The 20396-nt window shown below is 44.8% G+C and overlaps 2 long non-coding RNA genes across 2 annotated transcripts; one reads left to right on the top strand and one right to left on the bottom strand.

The window, feature by feature from the left end:
• Window positions 1–929: 929 nt before the first annotated feature.
• On the bottom strand, window positions 930–19554 carry LOC146062695 (uncharacterized). Its single transcript, XR_014471470.1, has 3 exons — window positions 18961–19554; window positions 14496–14614; window positions 930–1024 (listed from the first exon to the last, which is right to left on the bottom strand). It is a non-coding gene; the product is annotated as an uncharacterized LOC146062695 (long non-coding RNA).
• LOC146062694 (uncharacterized) lies at window positions 17509–18089 on the top strand. Its single transcript, XR_014471469.1, has 4 exons — window positions 17509–17535; window positions 17632–17695; window positions 17941–17962; window positions 18058–18089. It is a non-coding gene; the product is annotated as an uncharacterized LOC146062694 (long non-coding RNA).
• Window positions 19555–20396: the final 842 nt, after the last annotated feature.

The raw sequence follows: 20396 nt of genomic DNA, 5'->3' as shown, positions 1-20396 counted from the left end.
TTCCCGGAAATAGATTTCTTAGATTTTAATGGAATTAAAAACTAGAGAATCCCACCTACCAAACGGTATTGGGGACTAGGGGATCAGAGTTCAGGAGGCAGAGCAATCTGCCAACGAGTATATAAAACTACATACCAGGTGTGTGGAGCTGTAGCAGTAACCAGCTGCTGGAAGGCTGATATCTCTGGTTCTGGGAATAGTAGAGACAAGCTACTAGTGTCCATCAAAGGGGGAGAGTCCCAGCTTTTGGAATATACCCTCAGAAAAACTCTGTCAGACAGAACCTGAAATATCTGACTGGGAATAACAATTAACAGGCTTGGATGGGGACCACTGCTTTGAAGTCAGATATATCCGGTTCCGAAGGGCCGATTTTTACAATTCTGGTACCCATGGAAAGAGGGGACCCTCAGCTTTCAGCCTAGGGCTCTTAGACTCCTGGGGGGGTTTCTGGGTACTCAGAAACCCCCCCTGCGTGCGCTACTGTCATTACATATATATTTCTTAAGTTCTAATATGGCACTTTCCTCACTATCTATGTGTCCCCCATTGTTTTATTTTTAATTTTATTTTGGTGTTTGTATGCATGCTGTAAATAATGTTCATAAATATTATGTCCCTATTTATTTACATGTCTACCTAGCCTAATGATATGTGAGATGTTTAACTCCACCAACAACTAACATTTATGCATGTACATTTATTTAAATTTAAGCCTAAAACCCACACATGCAGACACCAGTCATTCCTTACCCTTGACTTTAAATAACATATATAAGTTACATTACACATATGTACATGTACCTATGTCCAGCTGCCCTTAGAAAGACACTAACATATTTGTATAGAAATCACAGACAACTTCTAACTATTCAGAAACTTTTATTTTAAATAATGAAAAATAATTTGTAAAATAAAATTTAAAGAAGGGACTGCAGGCATCCCAGCAGAGTGGTAGCTTCTTGGAGAGTCCGCTGTAGTTGTTGGACTGTCTGGACCAAGTCCTCCTGGTGCTGTAGATTTTCTGTTGGGAAGGAAAAAATGTTTATTTTTGTAATGAATAATACACTGTCAAAGAAATGTGAAGGCAACACACATTTTAAAGGAGCATTGAAGATGGACCTGCTGTGAAGATGTTACAAACTAATATGATGTTGACACACAGAAACATATTACATGACTTCAAGTAAGTGCCCTTTGCCTTCTTTGCTGAATGTATGCAGCATCACATTTGGGAGGTTTGTTCTGGGGAAAACAGGTCAAACCTCTGGACTAAGGTATGCAGTGTAAGGATCATTACATTGTTGATGCTTTACAGGTTTATACTTCTCAAACTGTAGGACAGTGGTATCAAACTCATGGGCCTCCAGCTGTTGTGGAAATGCATGTACCAGCGTGGGCTGCCACAGTATTAACAAGCCAATATCTAAATGTATGTGGCAGGTCATGCTGGGAAGTGTAGTTCCACAACATCTGGAGTCCCCCCCATGAGTTTAACACCACTGCTCTCGGATCTTTCAAGGGATGTAAGGTGTGTCAATCACTGAAGGGGTGATGCATGGCCACACTCCAAACCTACACCAAGGGACCCATTGTTCCTGGAGGAGGATACCCAACAGGCCATGGTGGGAGTGGAGTGTTATGGAGTGACTACCAATGTTTTGGAGTGGACATATGTGGGTGTTGTGAATGTAAATGTGTGTAAATGTGTATGTCAACATAAGGCACATTGTTTATTTACCTAAGCCATCAACAGCCATCATGGCATTCTCCTCCTCTAGATATTCTCCACTCCAGGAGGTGGTGTGGTTGGGGATGGGGGAACAATTAAGGCTGAGGCAGGGATGGGAGTAGGGGTCAAGGTTGTGGGGTGTGGTGGGGATAGGTAGGGGTTGGGGGTGTGTGGATGTGGGGGCAGTGGAGTAGATGTGGGCAGGGGAGTGGATGTAGATAGAGGAGTGGGTGGAGGCAGGGGAGTGGATGGAGGCAGGGGAGTGGGTGTGGGTAGAGGAGTGGGTGGAGGCAGGGGAGTGGTGGAGGTAAGGGAGGGGGTGGGGCTATGAGAGGAAGAGATGGGGTGGGCACCAGCGGGCACAACTGCCGCCTCTTCTTCTTCCTCCTCCTCGTCCTGCTGGCGAGCTTTTCTTGCCCTGATGCGTGCCATGGCGCGTACTTCGATGTGAATTTTGATTGTAGTGTTATTGAAGGTGGTGGGTTATGAATTGGAGACATTTTTTTTTTATTGAAATTACATCATATTTTATTATAGCGTTTTTAAACTAATAAATACATACACACATACACATACACACATATACACACACATATACACACATATACACATACATATACACATACAGTACACACACATATACACATACACACATAAACACATACACACACATTTTGCAACATTTGCAAACATTCGCAAACAGACACATCATTTTCAAAATATACATTACTTAGAGCGGCGGAAATAATCAGCTGGGTGATGGTTCGCCTTATGCCCGTGCGGGCACGAATTCTGCGCCGGGCAGCATTATACGCATGCCGCTTATCCACGTTGCTGATGTAAGGGCTCCTCATCACTTCGACCAGCGCCAGCAGCTCCCTTGGGGCAAAGGGTGCAGCCCTAGTAGAAGCAGTGTTGCAAGTAAGGGGGTACGGCATGGTACGGAGTACCTGTAAGAAATATGTTGCAGGTACGCAGTACCACTTACTCTCTGACCCACTGTCAATTCTATTTTTATTTTAAGTCTAAATATAATGCATCCGCAGCCCGCCCACCGAGCATTATGAGTGGTGCTGTATGCAGCTATCGGCTACTGTTGATTTAGCCTGTCACACCAACAGGCATCAGCGGCGCCAACAGCGTGAAGAGCAGGCTCCACAATTGTAAGCACAAGCTGCCTTGCTCTCCCCCAAGCAAGAGCCAACCCACCCCCAGACATTCCCTGTTTCTCATTCCTTGTCTCCTGATGCCAAGCCGCTATTGTCATTTAGTCACTCCTCTAGCTTTGTGTGACCACGCCCCCTCATGTCCCATGGCCACGCCCATTTTTGGTGGAGGCTATTAGTACCACCAAGAAAAAAATTCTACTTGCACCACTGAGTAGAAGTCATATTGGCAATGGCGCAGCATATAATTGCAGGTACATATATAAGTTATGCTGTTTACTGATTGGTTGGAAACATTCTTATTTGGTCTAAACTTTATTAATCCTTTCAATATTGACAGTATTTGTGCATTTAAATTTATGCCAGACTTTAATATCTACACCGGCGTACACAAGCTTGCGTATACCGTTACTGTACTGTGCGAATCGTACCTATGAATTATACATTATACAACAAACAAAATGGATCAGCTGGCCTGTCTTCAAGCAATTGTTCGGCGAATAGTTTGCATCTGCATAAAATCATATTTACACCTAATGATACCTGTTATGCTGTCCTTTTTGGTAAAGTGTGGCATTGCCTTTCTATCTGGATTGCAATATAACAAACACACATATAAATAGAATCTCTATATACATACTGTATTGATTGAGGAATGACACAACAGACTGGGCCATGGACCACACATTCAACTCAGTCTGTGTGTGATCTGTCACATGCGTTAAGTCGGTGTAATTTATGCCGTTTTTTGGTGGAAGTTTCTCCCCCCCCCCAAAAAAAGGCCGGCATTTAGCGTATATATATGTGACCGCATAGAAGGAATGGTTGCTGCAAACATGTCTAACTCCAGTTCTAACGGGGCCATCTCTGACCCAGAACTTGTTTTAGATAAATTACAGTCAATGACTGAAAATATACAGAGGAAGGGAGAGGAGTGGAGGAGGAAGAGAGAGAGGCGAGCCCAAGGACCCAGTCAGACCAAGGGGCAGCCTCACACCCAGAGGCAGACCCAAGTTGTTAGGCTCAACAGGGGCCAAGCAACCAGGCAGAAGAAGATGTGCCATTACTTGAGACATCTGAGACCCAGCAGTTGCGTGCTGACGTAACTGGTCACCCCAGCAATGGGTCTGCATCATCTAGGAAACGGCGTAGGCAGGATCCCAACAAAAATCACAAGAAACTTGCATTTCTGGAGCGTGAACTACAGATTTTGGTACCCCGAGCACGGGAATGGATTGAGTTAACCACCAGGAAGCTGTCCCCCTCTGCGAAGTAGAAGATTTGGGGTGAAATTACAGATGAAATCAATAAGGTGGCACCACTTCACAGGGATATGAAGTTTGTGTGCAAAAGGCAAATGTGCTGTTTTAAATGATATGTAGTTGTTTGTGTAAGAAAAAAAAATGTATAGACCTTTTAGGATAAAGGTGTGTTTGTTGATATGTCGTTAGTTCATTTACACATGTGAGCACATTTATAGAGGGGAGTGCTGTCAAGGTGGTGTGATTATGACACCTTGCACCATGGACAATAATTCTAGATGTGTAGGTTCCCAAATGCGGTCCTTAAGGCAGCCCAACATTCCATGTATTAAGTATATCCATGCTTGGCCACAGGTGACTTAATTAGTAACTCAATCAGTCTGATTTAACCATCTGTGCTGAGCCATGAATATACCTATAACCTGGACTGTTGGGGTGCCTTGAGGGCTGCGTTTGGTTTCCTGTGCTGTATGTGATGGTACAGCCATAATTGTGTGTCCCCAAAAGAGGGGAAAAATGTGACCTAACTCACCTTACTGTAACATGTCCAAAACTGTGGCCATTAAACATGTGGATGTCGTTTCACTTCAATGGGTTGCAATATGTTATAGTTTCATGCTGTGATATGGAGTCCACAATCTGGAAGCTGCTAACTTATATTGATTCATACCATCCCAGTCACAATGCTAACTTGTCACTAGTAATGATGTGTGGTAGCAGAGAACATAACATTTGTAGTAGATTTACATTAATTATTTTGGAAATTTTAGGTGGTGGGACTTCAAGTGTGCCCTGAAGAGGTGACCGGTGGAGGCACAGCATGACCACCGGGAGTGGTCCTATGCCATCTTGCACAAGATGTAATTGATGCGGTGGAGATCAGGGGGTAGCTACCATGGATAGTGAGATTTTTGCTGCAGAGTTAGCAGGGAAATGTGGCAAATGCCTTGTTGGTGTTAACATACATTGTATATTGATGTGATGGTGACAATGTTTTTTTCTTTTCACAGCTGAGGAGGAGCCTCCACTGTCCCCAGTAGCTTCCAATTCAGAGCCACACCAACAGCAGCAGGCTACACAGCCTGAGGAGGACATCAGAACCCAGCTTCTGAAGGACATTAGGCAGCTTGGGATGGAAACTGGCGAGTGCAATGAGCGCCAAGTGGTGGTGCTGGACAAGGTGGCTGCTGCAATTAACAATCTTGCGCAGCAGACCAGCCGCCAGAATGAGATTCTGGCGGATATTGCCAGCACCACCAGGGCACTTGTAGCAGCCCCACCCTGTGCTGCCAGAAGGGACCCACCACCACCCCCTTCCTCAGCAGATGGAAAAAGTGTTCCGTCCGCGCACGTAGCGGTCCGATTCAACCAGAATAATCCCCTAAAGGAGGAAACAAAGGGTGAAATTTAATAGGATGAGAGATTCAGAAAGTAAGATATTTGGTAAGAAATCTCCAGGGTTTCTTAAAACAGCAATCATTTACACTTTTAATCAATCATTTAAAATCAGTTTGATTTTGCAGTGTAAATGATTGCTGCTTTAAAAAACTGGAGATTTTTTAGCAAATCTCTCACTTTCTGAATCTCTCATCCTATTAAATTTCACCCAAAGATACAGAGGGTAGTGGTGGTCTCCCTGAAGTTGGTAGCTGACTGAAGATTATCTTCCGGCAGCTGTCAAGGGAGCATTTTTGACTGGTCGCATCAGATGCAGTCAAGTCAAGAAATGCCCAATCTGGCATTCTCACATCTGGGGGCTTATTCTGATTCACTCTGAAAGGCACAATCACTCTCTAATGGACAAAACCATGTGCACTGCAGGTGGGGCTGATGTAACAGTAATCTAATGTAATGTGCAGAGATAATTAGATTTGGGTGAGGATTGTACTTCAATCTGATATCTATATTGCAGTGTAAAAATAAAGCAGCCAATATTTACCCTGCACAGAAACAATAAAACACCCAAATCTAACTCTCTCTGCACATGTTATATCAGCCCCACCTGCAGTGCACATGTTTTGTCCATTAGAGTGATTGTGCCTTTCTGAGTCAATCAGAATAACCTACCTGATGTGACCCCGCCAGGCAAGTTTATTGTAGGACACTGTTGTATATGAGGTTTGCTCCCATATCTCATACATAAAGCACACCTTTTCATTTCTGTGACATAAAGAGATGTACAATATGCAAGTAAAGCAATTAATTGCTGAGATTTACTTTCTTTTATTTTCAGTAGCTCCTTCCAACATTTTCGCAGTTATTGTGAACTTGATAATACTGCATGTAAGGGAAACAGTGCATTGTGCTTTTTTATCTATTGATCTTATCAACTACCAGCGGAATAGTCCTGGCCTCTTCCCTTATTATCGGAATGTTCATTGGACTAGTTCCAATTTGCCCGAATGTTAACCATGAACGTTAATGAACTGCTATAAAAAGTTATTTTTGTTAATCTTCTAACTGTTGCCTCTTTTCTGGGTACATAACCTGTTAGCAAATCATTAAAATGTTGTTCAGGCATGTTAAAGTCAATTAAAATGTTGTCATAATAGGGCAAATCTTACTACAGGTTGAGTATCCCTTATCCAAAATTCTAAGGACCAGAAGTATTTTGGATAAAGGATTATTACGTATTTTGGAATATTTTTATATTTGAAAGAGGTATCTTGCATTTCTGTTGTATAAATACATGAAACACATTAAATGCACGCAAATATATTTTATTTGTGCATGACACAAGGTTTTAAAACATGACACAAAGTTTGTTTACAATCTCAGACACTGAACTTGAATGCCAAGCAGATGGATACAGGATGGGTGTGTGTGTGTGTGCCAGGCTGAAGAGGAGCTCTCCCTGTACTCTGAGTCTGCACAAGAAGGAGCAACGCGGGACAGTGTGACATTAACTCTTAGGCCAGTATTCAATGCCTCAGATTCGCAGTTTTTTTTCAGTGAATCTGGCAATTCGCTGGGTTTACGGCGAATTTTCTGTTAGAAAAAACAATTCGCCATATTCAATGGAGGCAATTCGCCACAAATGAACAGCGAATGTCTGCCGATTCGCCGTAAATGATTCTCCACAATTCGCCTGTGATTTTCAATGGGGTTTTTAGTGGAATTCGCCGACAGTGTATTCAATGCTCAAATGGAGAACTGCTTTCTCCATTGATTTTCGCCATGATTCTCCGTTTAGCATTCGTCATCTTTTTTAGGTGAACTGTAATGTGATCTTTTAAATTAAAGCGTTTTTAATTTTTATTTTGGTGTTAAAAAATCAGAATATTTTTCCAATGAAAGGGCATGCTATTTTTATTCATATACTTGCAGCACATGAATATATTTTTCATATATATGTATATTTTTTTTAAACAATATATATTTTTTTTTTTACACATTCGCCAGCAGGGGGCCGGGAGCCGGAGCCGCTCATTAATATTCACTGCACACTGGTCCCGATCATTACATAGGCACGATTGGGACCAGTGAGTGCAGTGGCTCCGACCCCAGCAGCACCCTGCAAGCCCTTCTGCTGGGGGTGAGGTGAGGGGAGGGAGGTGAGGGGACGGGAGGGGGGAGAGATATGCGGGGGACCAGTGGCGTCACTAGGGTTGGTGTCACCCGGTGTAGTGCAGGTCAGAGGGGGGGCAGGTAAGTGTAGGTCAGAGGGGGGTGCAGGTCAGAGGGGGGGGCAGGTAAGTGTAGGTCAGAGAGGAGGGGCAGGCTGTCACCTGTGGGGGTGGGTCGGCAAGCATGTGCAGGTGACAGATAGCGGGAGCAGGCTGTCATTTTCAGGTGAGGAAGGGTCAGTGGTTGGCAGGCACATGCTGGTTGTGAGGGCAAAAACATGTAGTGCACAGGAATGGTTGGGGGACATGCGAGGTCTATGGGATCGCCTGGCTGAGGGGTACCGACACGCTGGGTGGACAGGGGGGACTACCTGCGGATGACTACTATTACGCGCAGATGGGGGACGGGCTGCTGTGCTTGAGGGAGGAAGCTTACTACCCCCCCCCCCGAATCACCCGTCCACCCGCAGTACCTGTGTGCTGCTGCGTCTTTAATTGGTGACAGCCGGGCAGACTGTATGTGCGCTGCCCGGCTGTAGTCTCCGGCAGGAGAATCTGTATTTTCATATCTCCCGCTGGACCGGTGGGCAGCCAATCAGGAGCGGCGGCATTGATAGCCGCTCCTGATTGGCTGCCCGGCGGTCCAGCAGGAGATCTGTGAAAATACAGAAACTCCTGCCGGATACTAGTACAGCCGGGCAGCGCACATACAGTCTGCCCGGCTGTCAGCTACCTACGGGCGGGTGAGCGGGTGGGCGGACGTCCGTGCTTAATCCGCAGATGCAGGGACCGGGTCTCCCGTTGGCAGTGGCGTCTCTAGGTGGGTGCGGGGGGTGCAGCAGCACGGCTGATTTTGGTGTCACCCCACTGACTGGTGACACCCGGTGCGGGCCGCACCCCCCGCACCCGCCAAGTGACGCCACTGCGGGGGACATTAGCTGACAGGGACGGCTCCAGCAGTAGCAGACCTCTGGCTCCGGCAGCCACAGCACGGTGATGTCAGCGCTGGGACTGCTGGAGCCGGAGGCTCTGCTGCTGCTGGACCTGTCCCCAGGCTGTGCGGAGGCTCCCGCCTGCATCAGCACGCTCCCCCGCCGCGACACCAGTCCCTCCCATCCCCCTGCAGACTCCAGACAGGCATGGAGCATCTGCGCAGGGGGATTCGTCAGTGAGGATATTTTTCGCCGTCAGGGGCAGCGAGCCCCTGACACATTGAATAGTCAGGGCTGGCGGCGAATTGCAGGGGAGCGAAAAATCATGGCGAGCGCACTGCGAATCAAAAACAGGATTCGCTGCCATGCGCTCGCCATTGCATTGAATACTCCCCTTACTCCTGCTGGGTGCACCGAGCACATTGTACTATGGGGGTTATTCTAGTCCATTCTTTCTGACAAAATCCTTCTTAGATGGACAAAACCATGTTCACTGCGGGTGGGGCAGATGTAACTTGTGCAGAGCAATCTAGCAATTTACTCAATTTACTCAATACTATAATCAAGTAAAATATATTTTCCGAATCTGATTACACATAGATGAATTTTAAGATACTTTTAGTACTAATGCCTATAGTGATCCCCAGAGCCATAGCTTGCTGCCCTGTGCCGGATATATATATATATATATATATATATGTTTTTCTGGTACAGGGCAGCAAGCTATGGCTCTGGGGATCACTATATATATATATATATATATATATATATATATATATATATATATATATATATATATATATATATATATATATAGAATCCGAAAGAACTGGCACTCCCGGACTTGGGTATAAGCCAAGGTAGCTTGCCCTGGTGCCTGAAGTCCCTGAGTGCCCTTTGTCTGGATTCGTATATATATATATATATATATATATATATATATATATATATATATATATATATATATATATATATATATGCAATTGTGGTGTGGCTCCTAGAATTAATATATAAAGTCCATATATATGGTGATCCCAATGTACAGTGAAGCAGACCAGAGGGTTTCGTCCAATTTCTTGTTTATTTAATATCCTTCAAATTTGTCACTGGCAAAACCGCGAGAAATGTACCAACGCGTTTCGTCATCAGGTGTAACATCACAAATTATTTTTTCAGAGTCTGCTGTCCTTCCCTGTTGGAGATAGAACTCATAGAGAGAGGTGCACTATACAGGGAAGGAAAACATTTTCCTTGAAGTTTAATGGTGTTCACACACTTTTATACTATTAAGCGTATTATTCACTCCTATTCCACTCTATAGAGATAAAGCGAAAAGTGGTTTAGAAGAACTGCTCCTTCTCCCCGATATTTATTGGATGAGTCATTTTTCTCCTATTTAAAAAAGAATTTGTGATGTTACCCCTGATGAAGTCGCTTTAGATGAAACGCGTTGGGACATTTCTCGCGGTTTTGCCGGTGACAAATTTGAAGGATATTAAATAAACAAGAAATTGGACGAAACCCTCTGGTCTGCTTCACTGTACATTGGGATCACCATATATATGGACTTTATATATTAATTCTAGGCGCCACACCACAATTGCATATTCTGTTGTTCTTTCTGTCCCTTAACCCTCTAGAGACTTTGTGGTAAGGCAGTCATTGCTACAGATTCTCAATTGGATTTGCATACATAGCGCGTAGAGGATTATTGGGTAATATATATATATATATATATATATATATATATATATATATATATATATAGTAGGCGTAGGATACCACACTCAATAGACTCACAGTTCAACTCGGCGGTGCTCCACTTTTAAAGGCAACAAAGTCCCATATATAACAATATTTGGAGAAGCAGGCACTCACCATAGGCAGCTTTAAAAGTTGAAACAGATTTTATTCAGTCATAGCTGTAGTCGACGTTTCGGTCCTCGACAGGGACCTTTGTCAAGACAGAAATATCCAAAGGACTGGAGGCACCAGGCAGTGTAACCATGTAGTATCACTGCTGGCCATTTATAGCAAACCTGTGCTAATTACCAAACACCCACTTCCTGTCAGAACCTAGGGCAGGAAGTAAGCTAAACTAGCATTAATGGGGACAAAATTTATCACTATATGTCTGCATTGCCAGCCACAGTGGCGACCAGTATAGCATTTAAATTGTAGCGCTGTGCAAACAATAAAACACATACAAATCAGCAGAATACTGAATAGCGTGAAACCGGAAGTGCAGAGCCCTGGAACGCACGCCAATACCGGAAGTAAAGTGCACATAGGGCGCTTCTATGAAATCTAATGGGGAATCGCTAGACCGGAAGTGCTATGCGTTCCAGAGCCCTGGATCGCATGCACCTACCGGATTAGGACACGCAGAAACGTGCTAACATTACTGGCTGCAGAATATCAATGAGCAAAAGGAAGTAGGATGCGTTCCAACTCACTGGAACACAGGCTAGTATGGACAAACAATATAAAGAACATAATGCAGCTAATACAGATGGGGCAGGGCTCATCCTTGCAGGGGATGGCGATTGCGATGCCAGCCGCCATCCCCCGCCAGCCACCATCTGTACAGCGAGAAGGGTACACTTCCGACGGCGCTTTCATCGATTCCCCCGGGTCAGACTAGATGGGCCAAGTGGTTCTTATCTGCCGTCAAATTCTGTTTCTATGTTTCTATGAGTCACCATGGAAATTGCAATAGCTAACTGCCTTTTCAAGCAAAATCAGACTTCCTGTGATCAAGAAAGGTTGTCTTTTTATAGATTTATAAATTACTGAATATAATATAGTTGCAATGTATCACTCACGGTACTGATTAACCTGATGATTATCTCATGTTATCAATCATTTCACATCTATGTCTGAAGTTAAAGGCTTCTTATTTTGTCCCATTTTCCTGGTGTAAGCTTCCTAGTAAATTCTGACAATGAAAGCATATGGATACCAGGAGTGAATATGTGCAGAATATACAGCACATATTGGCTCCTGGTATCCATATGCTTTCATTGTCATAAATGTATCTTAATAAATATATACAGTATGTAAGTCTGTAAGGATCTAATCTAACATTCACTTCGTTCAAATTACACCTTTCCCTTTCCACATTTATATAACACAATAAAAAAAAAAAAAAAAAGATATTTTTCTATTACATTGTTTAAAAAAGTTATTTGAGATAAAAAAAAATTGCAGCCTCATACGTTGTCCTCACGCTCACAAAGAGCCATAAATGAGGTTTTGTCCTTGGACCAGTTTTTGACGTTGGATATGTGAGCGAACTGTGAAAAAATCCCAATAACAAGCAGTGGGTTTTTTGGTATACAAAGGGTTTTTTAATATAATAAATGTGTTTACTGTGCTACATTTGACTATTTTTACAAAAGTTGAAAAAATATACAATGCAACATAATAAATATATTAAAAACACACAAACTGATTTAAATATTTCACTTACTAGCTGTCATTTTTGGCACTGCCTAGATTCAGTGAATATACTTACCTATCTCTGTATCTCCTCCCTTCACCCAACCCCTCTATCCTTTTTAAATTTTAATTTCTTCCTATCTTGCTACCTACACTGTCTCTGTATCTAGCCTCCTTTCTATCTGTCTCTCCCTGTCCATAGGCGTGCGCAGCCCATTTTATTAGGGGGTGCACCGTGGTAATATTCCTATTACTCTGTATAACAGTACATGCATATAAAGTAAAAAAAAAATATATGGATTATGCAGGTATGTAGTAATATGACAACGGTCTAGTACAATTAATAATGCAAAACACACAATTGATTGATGGGCACTCATTTTAATGGAATACAGGTCTAAAAAGCAAAATACTTTGGTAAAAGGTATTGCTGGTATTGCTAGCGGCAGGGAGTTGTTCATAAGGGTGGACACAGCATTAGGGGGTGCCTGTGCACCCCTAACACTCAATGTGCGCACACCTATGGTTACAGTACATTCTCTGCCAGGGGTTACATGCTGACTTCCAGACTTGGATCTCAGCCCCAGCAGCATGCAGGGAGGCAGCAGACACAGAGCAACCAGCCACCCACCTTCCATCTTGAAACACAGTGACCTGGACATCGGTGGCACCTGCTGCTGCTGGTGGCGGCTGGGATAGGAATGTGGGGAGTAGGGTGGGCTGCGATTCTGCGGAGTGGGTGGTACTACCATGGAAGGTGGCCTGTCTCTGACCCAGTTCCTCCCAGCACCCAGGGACTACCTACCCTAAGTATCCTCCTGTCGCGGAGCCACGGTAAACTCCTGTCACATGGCTGTCTCTCAGCAGGCCCTGGACTGCCTCAAAAGGACCTCTGTGATGCTGCTGCCCCCATGCAGGCCCACGTCTGCCCACATCCGCAATCCCAATGCCGCCGCTGAACAGCTGACTCCGGCACACTCAGACCCACCAAATAAAAAAAGAACTGTGTGTCCAGACCAGGGCCCCACTGACAGGCCCGGGCCCGGGTAAAGTGTACCTGCTTTCCCCCCCTCTCGGCACCCCTGGTCAGTATATAAAAGGTGTACACAGCGCTGTGTGTGTAGTCCGTGTATATAATAAGTGTACACAGTGCTGTGTATGTATGTCAGCATATAATAGGTGTACACAGCGCTGTGTATGTATGTCAGTGTATATAGTAGATGTACACAGCGCTGTGTATGTAGGTCAGTGTATAATCGGTGTACACAGCTTTGTGTATATATGTCAGTTTATAATAGGTGTACACAGCGCTGTGTGCATATGTCAGTGTACACAGCACTGTGTATGTATGTCAGTATATAATAGTTGTACACAGCGCTGTGTATTTATGTCAGTATATAATAGGTGTACACAGCACTGTGTATGTATGTCAGTGTTTATAATAGGTGTACACAGTGTTGTGTATGTATGTCAGTATACAATAGGTGTACACAGCGCTGTCTATTTTTGTAAGTGTATATAATAGGAGTACACAGCGCTGTGTATGTATGTCATTATATATAATAGGTTTACACAGCTATGTATGTCAGTATATAATACATGTACACAGAGCTGTGTATGTATGTCAGTGTATAATAGGTGTACACAGCGCTGTGTATGTATGTCAGTATATATAATAGGTGTACTGTATGCGCTGTATGTATGTTAGTGTATAAAATAGGTGTACACAGCGCTGTGTACTGTATGTATGTCAGTGTATATAATAGATGTACACAGTGCTGTGTACACCTATTATATACACTGACATACATACAGTACACAGCGCTGTGTACTGTATGTATGTCAGTGTACATAATAGGTGTACACAGTGCTGTGTATCAGTATATAATAGGTGCACAAAGCGCTGTGTATGTATGTCAGTATACAATAGGTGTACACAGCGCTATGTATGTATGTCAGTGTATATAATAGGTGTACACAGCGCTGTGTATGTATGGCAGTGTATGTAATAGGTGTACACAGTGCTGTGTGTATGTCAGTGTATATAATAGGTGTACACAGCGCTGTGTATGTATGTCAGTGTATATAATAGATGTACACAGTGCTGTGTGTCAGTATATAATAGGTGTACACAGCCCTGTGTATGTATGTCAGTGCACACAGCGCTGTGTATGTATGTCAGTGTATATAATAGGTGTACACAGCGCTGTGTATGTATATCAGTGTACACAGCACTGTGTATGTATATCAGTGTACACAGCGCTGTGTATGCATATCAGTGTACACAGCACTGTGTATGTATATAAAGGCTCGGATACACCACGGACAGTTACCGGTAACAATACATAAATCAGTAAAGAATGATCACATGTGACCTGGCTCAGTAACGCACTAACCCTTTCTCCCATTAGGATCCTGTATACGGCAGAGTGAGGCCGGGACCAAGCAGCCAGAAGCTGTATACACCTCCCAGGTTCTGCGAGGGATCTTCTCCATCCAGACGCATCCGGGAAACCTAAAATACAGAGCACAGAATAATGTGACTTCCAGCAGAATATAATACACAGAATCCCCCAGATTTCTCTATCATTATCCTGCTCCCCAATAGTACTGGGGGCCCCTATGTTCCAGCATCATTCATATAACGCACAATGCTTTTACTGGATCATCAACACCACATCTGTTACCTATGTAATATTCATGTTAGTGTAATTAGTATCTGAGGATCCGTGGGATGGGAATCAATGCACCCCCACATTGTACCCCAGATTCTTTCATGTTCCTCCCTATGTGTGATAGAAGCTATGTGCAAAACTTATTCTATGGCAGAGGTGGGCAACGGGCGGCCCGCGGGCCGGATGCGGCCCGCGAGACGCTTATGTCCGGCCCGCCGCACTGACATTCAGTACCAACTATGAATAGCCGCTTGTCATTTAAATTGCAGAGGGGACCGGGAGAGATCTGTTCCGGCGCCGCTGCTGTCAATGGCGGCCTGTGCTTGTCGCGCACAGCATTACTGGGAGCGTAGGAGGGGATGCGGTGACGCGACAGCCGCTTTGCTGCCATTGGTTGCTACGCCCGCCGTGTGACCGCGTCCCCTCCCACACCACAATAATGTTGTGCACTGTGCAGGGCGAGCGCAGTCCGGATTCCACATCTCTGAGGCGGTAAATGTTAACTCGCCTCTCTCCTGCCTTCCCCTCTCAGCTACTTGCCTCTTTCCTGGCTTCCCCTCTCAGCTACTTGCCTCTTTCCTGGCTTCCCCTCTCAGCTACTTGCCTCTTTCCTGGCTTCCCCTCTCAGCTACTTGCCTCTTTCCTGGCTTCCCCTCTCAGCTACTTGCCTCTTTCCTGGCTTCCCCTCTCAGCTACTTGCCTCTTTCCTGCCTTCCCCTCTCAGCTACTTGCCTCTTTCCTGGCTTCCCCTCTCAGCTACTTGCCTCTTTCCTGGCTTCCCCCCTATCTCAGACGCCACTGATACATTTTATTAAAGCAAAGTAAGGAGCAGGCTATTTTCTCTGCATTAGTTTTAAATATATATATATATATATATATATATATATATATATATATATTCATACATACACACATCTATACATTATAGATGTGTGTGTGTGTGTGTGTGTGTGTGTGTATATATATATATATATATATACACACACACACATCTATAATGTATAGATGTGTGTATGTATGAATATATATATATATATATATATATATAAATATATAGATACCCACACACAGTGTTACATGTGTGTGTATATATACAGTATATATACAGTATAATAAAAGTGCGTGGTCCGGCACCTGGGGAGTATCCAAAGATAGTGAGGCAGCACTCATCCGGATTTGTAGAAAATAAATGCAGACCTGACAACTGCAGCGAGAAGTTCAAGTTATCATTGGTTCGGCCCTCCGACACACTTCAGATTTTTTATACGGCCCCCGACAGAAATTAATTGGCCACCCCTGTTCTATGGGAATGTCAAACAATCTCTCTCCCATTGTATAAAGCTGTTTGTCCACTATTACATACATACAGACATACATGCATACATACATACATGAATACATACATACATACATACATCATACCTCCCAACATTAGACCTAAGGCAAGTGGGACGTTGTGTGCAGCCAGCATTTTGGGGGTGTGGCCTATACTTGCCACGGGCAGGAGGCGGGAACATCTAAAAAAAACAGGACGGTCCCACAAAAAGCGAAACAGTTGGAGGTATGCCTGCATGCCTATATAAACAATGCACAAGGGACACATGTGAAAAGAGCTTATAGGAAGGTGGTATAATGCTAATAACAAAAGCGAGGGAGCGCTGGTAGGAGTGTAAGCAGTGGGACAAGCCAATAGGACATAAGTCTGGAGAAGTGATAATGCAGCAGCCATTCAGCTGCTGTCAATTTTCCAACCCAGCCTGTAACATGACAGTTAGGAGCTGACTGGCTTAAGATGGCCATACACCTACAGATTGATTGTCATATCTGGCTGGTTGGAACAAACACCTGGTAATATCTGAGTGACAGTTTGTCAGTTTTCCAGCATCTCACAGCAAATGGTCAACTGTCATCTGCTGTTATCCACTACCAGGCTTTTGTTCCAGCCAGCCAGATCAGACAATAAATCTGTAGCTGTTTGGCCAGCTTATGTGTGTCACACGGGAACTTACATATAACATACATGTGATATAATCTGCGGCGAGTCACCAGGGATCACCACACACGTGGGGAGACCACATAGAGATGTCTGGGAAACTGGGATTTGTCTCCCTAGATCCCAAACAAATACAAAGATATGACAACAAACCTCCACTGCATATAAGGATCACACTGTAAGAAAGCTCCTGCAGCAGTTGATCACAGCTGGGGATGATGTCACAGACACATCATGACATCACACACGCAGAGTTCTGAGAGATTGCCTTGGAACCCTCACTTCTCACTACGAGTTGCAAAATGGAGGTATGTTTTCCTTGAGCTCCCTAATTTCTTGTATTTGTGGCTCTTTTCCGGCCCCAAACTTTTTTCTGTTGTCTCCAAACATTGTCATTCTTATTTAGGCCTAAATGCTAAATAAGCCGCCTGCCCTCTCTTCGTCCAGGCGCTCGCAAATATAAGTCAGTATCAACTGACTTATATTTGCAAAGACGGGTAAAACCTGACCATCTAATGATTTGTACTGCTGCGGGCACATGCAAGGGGATATGGTGGCGACGGTGTCACAGGGATACGTGGGTCGGTGTCACAGGGACTCGGTAACCTGTGAGCTTCGCAGGTTACCCAGTCTATTAGAATGACCCCCTTGGGTTACGGTAGATCTCTGGGCAGGTTTAAGGTTAAAATCAATGGTAAACTATTTCTCATTCCCTCTGCAGGAGATGGAGTACAGATATTTTATGTGGAGTGTTATGAAGCACAAAGTGTGAGTGTTGTTATTACTCCTCATCTGTATAACTGAGTGCTGTCAGATGGCCCATCAATTCCAGTCCCTATAATACTCTGTATATTCTGTTTCTAGGGAATTTCCTCAAAAAGTCCCCAAATTAAACTGGGTGATTGGCTATAGATGCCCGAAGCCTTTTGTAAGTTATTTACATTTCTTATATCTATGTCTCTCTCTATGTGGCCATTTATTATGCAATATATTACGTATCCCCTAAATGTATGTAGGAGGGACCCCAGCAGGAATCTCCGATCCCTTCTGCGTTCTCTGCTGTCCTGTCACTCCCCCAAATGCTCCCCTATATACACAACCAGGAATGGTGACATGTATGACACACATTTAATGGGTTATATTGTCTAATAATCTTCTTTTTCCCCTCTGCAGCAGAAGCTGGTGCCCATACCAGGTACGTCCTGAGATGTTACTAATTACCTTTTATTATATACAAATGGTTGTAGTTTTATACAATAAACCATGTAATATCCTCATTTTATTCCTCAGAGGTGTCACCAGGGAAGGAAACAGAAGTGAGGTAATTATATCATTTTATTACTTGCACAATATTAGTCTGGTAGAACAGGGCCTCCACATGACGTCGTTAGGTGACTTTGCATCACTTGTCATCGTGTGGGGCTGATTCATACCTGTGGGAAGAGTCAGCCCCACACCATCAAATGTATTTCCCCCCTCCGTGTGCAGTGCGGTGTAAGCCAATAGTAACCCGGCGCTGCGATGGCCGTAGGAATATCGGGGGCTGATGGCGCCAGCAGCCATTCCTCCCAGCGGCCGGGCCCGTCTGCTTTTATGTGTGTCACTCCCAAATAACGCTAGGGTAACGCACACACACGCAGAATGGCTTTTAATCAACCAGCGTACAGCCTGCGATTGCGGGCCATCACCAGCTGTGGCCGCATGGAGGGCTTGTGCATGCGCGGTTCTCCGATAATCCAATCATCACATAATCCATTCCTAGCCGTACTTACATAATATACAGAAACGTACTTACATAATATACAATAATAATTATAAGTATTGCAGGGATCAGCTGCTAACTGTCACTTCTTTTCTGTTCTGGATCTGTTATAGGACGGTGATGATCAATAACTGGACCTATGATGAGTAGGTATCTGATTGACTGTATTATGGAGCGCAGATAAGATACATGCATTCCATTGGACGTGTCACTACAATCCCGGGTGTACAGCAGTATACTGTATACTGACATTCCATGGCAGTATACAGAGTTATTTTGTTTCTGTGCAGGGTAAATACAGCCTGCTTTATTTTTACTGCAATACTGATCTACGCTTACACATCTGCTCGCACAGAGGTAAAACTATTCGATGGTTTCTCACCATCAAATGATTTCCCCTCTGTTCACTATAAGAAGTAGCCAGGACTTACTTTTTAGTAGAACGGTGATGGCTGATTTGAAGGCGGTGATGTCATCCACCTGCCCCGAGTAGGCAGTGGCATGGGCTCCGCCCAGCATTTCTATGGGTGCGCCCACCGTTTTTGTAGGTCCACCCATCGACGTGGGTTTTTGTGGGTCCACCCAGGGACGCCCCCTGTCTGTCAAGAAAGAAAAAGTTATCTGAAGCTGCTCGCAGCCAGGGCCTGCATGACAATGCGCAGACTCAAACATTGGCCAAGGGTGCGAATTCGGACCTTCTGAATCGGTGCCTAGATCTAGCACACAGGCAGAGGTCAGACCATGGAATAGAATTACTAAGCAGCAGCATTTACCAGCTGCTGATTCTCTGCTGATTTTGGTTCTGATCATGTAACAGAAACACAACTGGTTTTACTGTACATTTCAGGGTCAGACCTGTAGAGAAACTCTCATGTGTATATTGTGTATAGTGCGGTAGGGTCACGTTGTGTGGATCACACTAATGTGCTGCTGAGCTTTGTGTATCACCTCTAATTATTATTATTCTACCCCAACAGCAGTCCCAACATGTCATCTGCGTACAGATGGGGCAGGTCCCATCCTTGCTGGCGGGTCGCCAGAACGCACGCGCTGGCGACCCACCAGCAGCCACGCCAGCGAGGAGACTGAGACGCACGTGCGTCTCATGCGCACGCGCGTCTCAGTCTCCGTCGCTAGCGCGACGGAAACCCTGTCCGGCTCCTCCTCAGGGAGACGGACAGGGTTAGGGGGGGTTAGGGGGGGTGCGGGCAGGCGGCGGGGACCCCGGGTTACCGCCGGCAAGCCGGCGGGGACCCGGGGGAACGGATGGAAGCACCGTCGGAAGGGGACGCGTGCGCCGCTCGTGCACGCGCGTCCCCTTCTCACCATCACCATGGCGCTGGCGGGGGATGGCGGCTGGCGACGCCAGCGCCATCCCCTGCCAAGATGGGAGAAGACCCATCTGTAAGTAGCTGTTATCTTTCTCTAACATGTGCCCAGTAACACCCGCACCAGGTATTAGTCATGTGTACCCCTGTATATACAGCCCATGGTAGTATAAGGACATAGAGGGGGCCGTCATACACATCAGTATGTGCCCAGCTTACACCCAGTAACACCCACACCAGGTATTAGTCATGTGTACCCTGTATATACAACCCATGGTAGTATAAGGACATAGAGGGGGCCGTCATACACATCAGTATGTGCCCAGCTTACACCCAGTAACACCCACACCAGGTATTAGTCATGTGTACCCTGTATATACAGCCCATGGTAGTATAAGGACATAGAGGGGGGACCGTCATACACATCAGTATGTGCCCGGCTTATACCCAGTAACACCCGCACCAGGCATTAGTCACGTGTACCCTGTATATACAGCCCATGGTACTATAAGGACATAGAGGGGGACCGTCATACACAT

The sequence above is a fragment of the Crinia signifera genome, chromosome 3 (assembly GCF_055691185.1).
Source record: "Crinia signifera chromosome 3, ASM5569118v1, whole genome shotgun sequence".
Classification (NCBI taxonomy): domain Eukaryota; kingdom Metazoa; phylum Chordata; class Amphibia; order Anura; family Myobatrachidae; genus Crinia; species Crinia signifera.
This window is presented reverse-complemented; position numbering and strand designations above follow the sequence as displayed.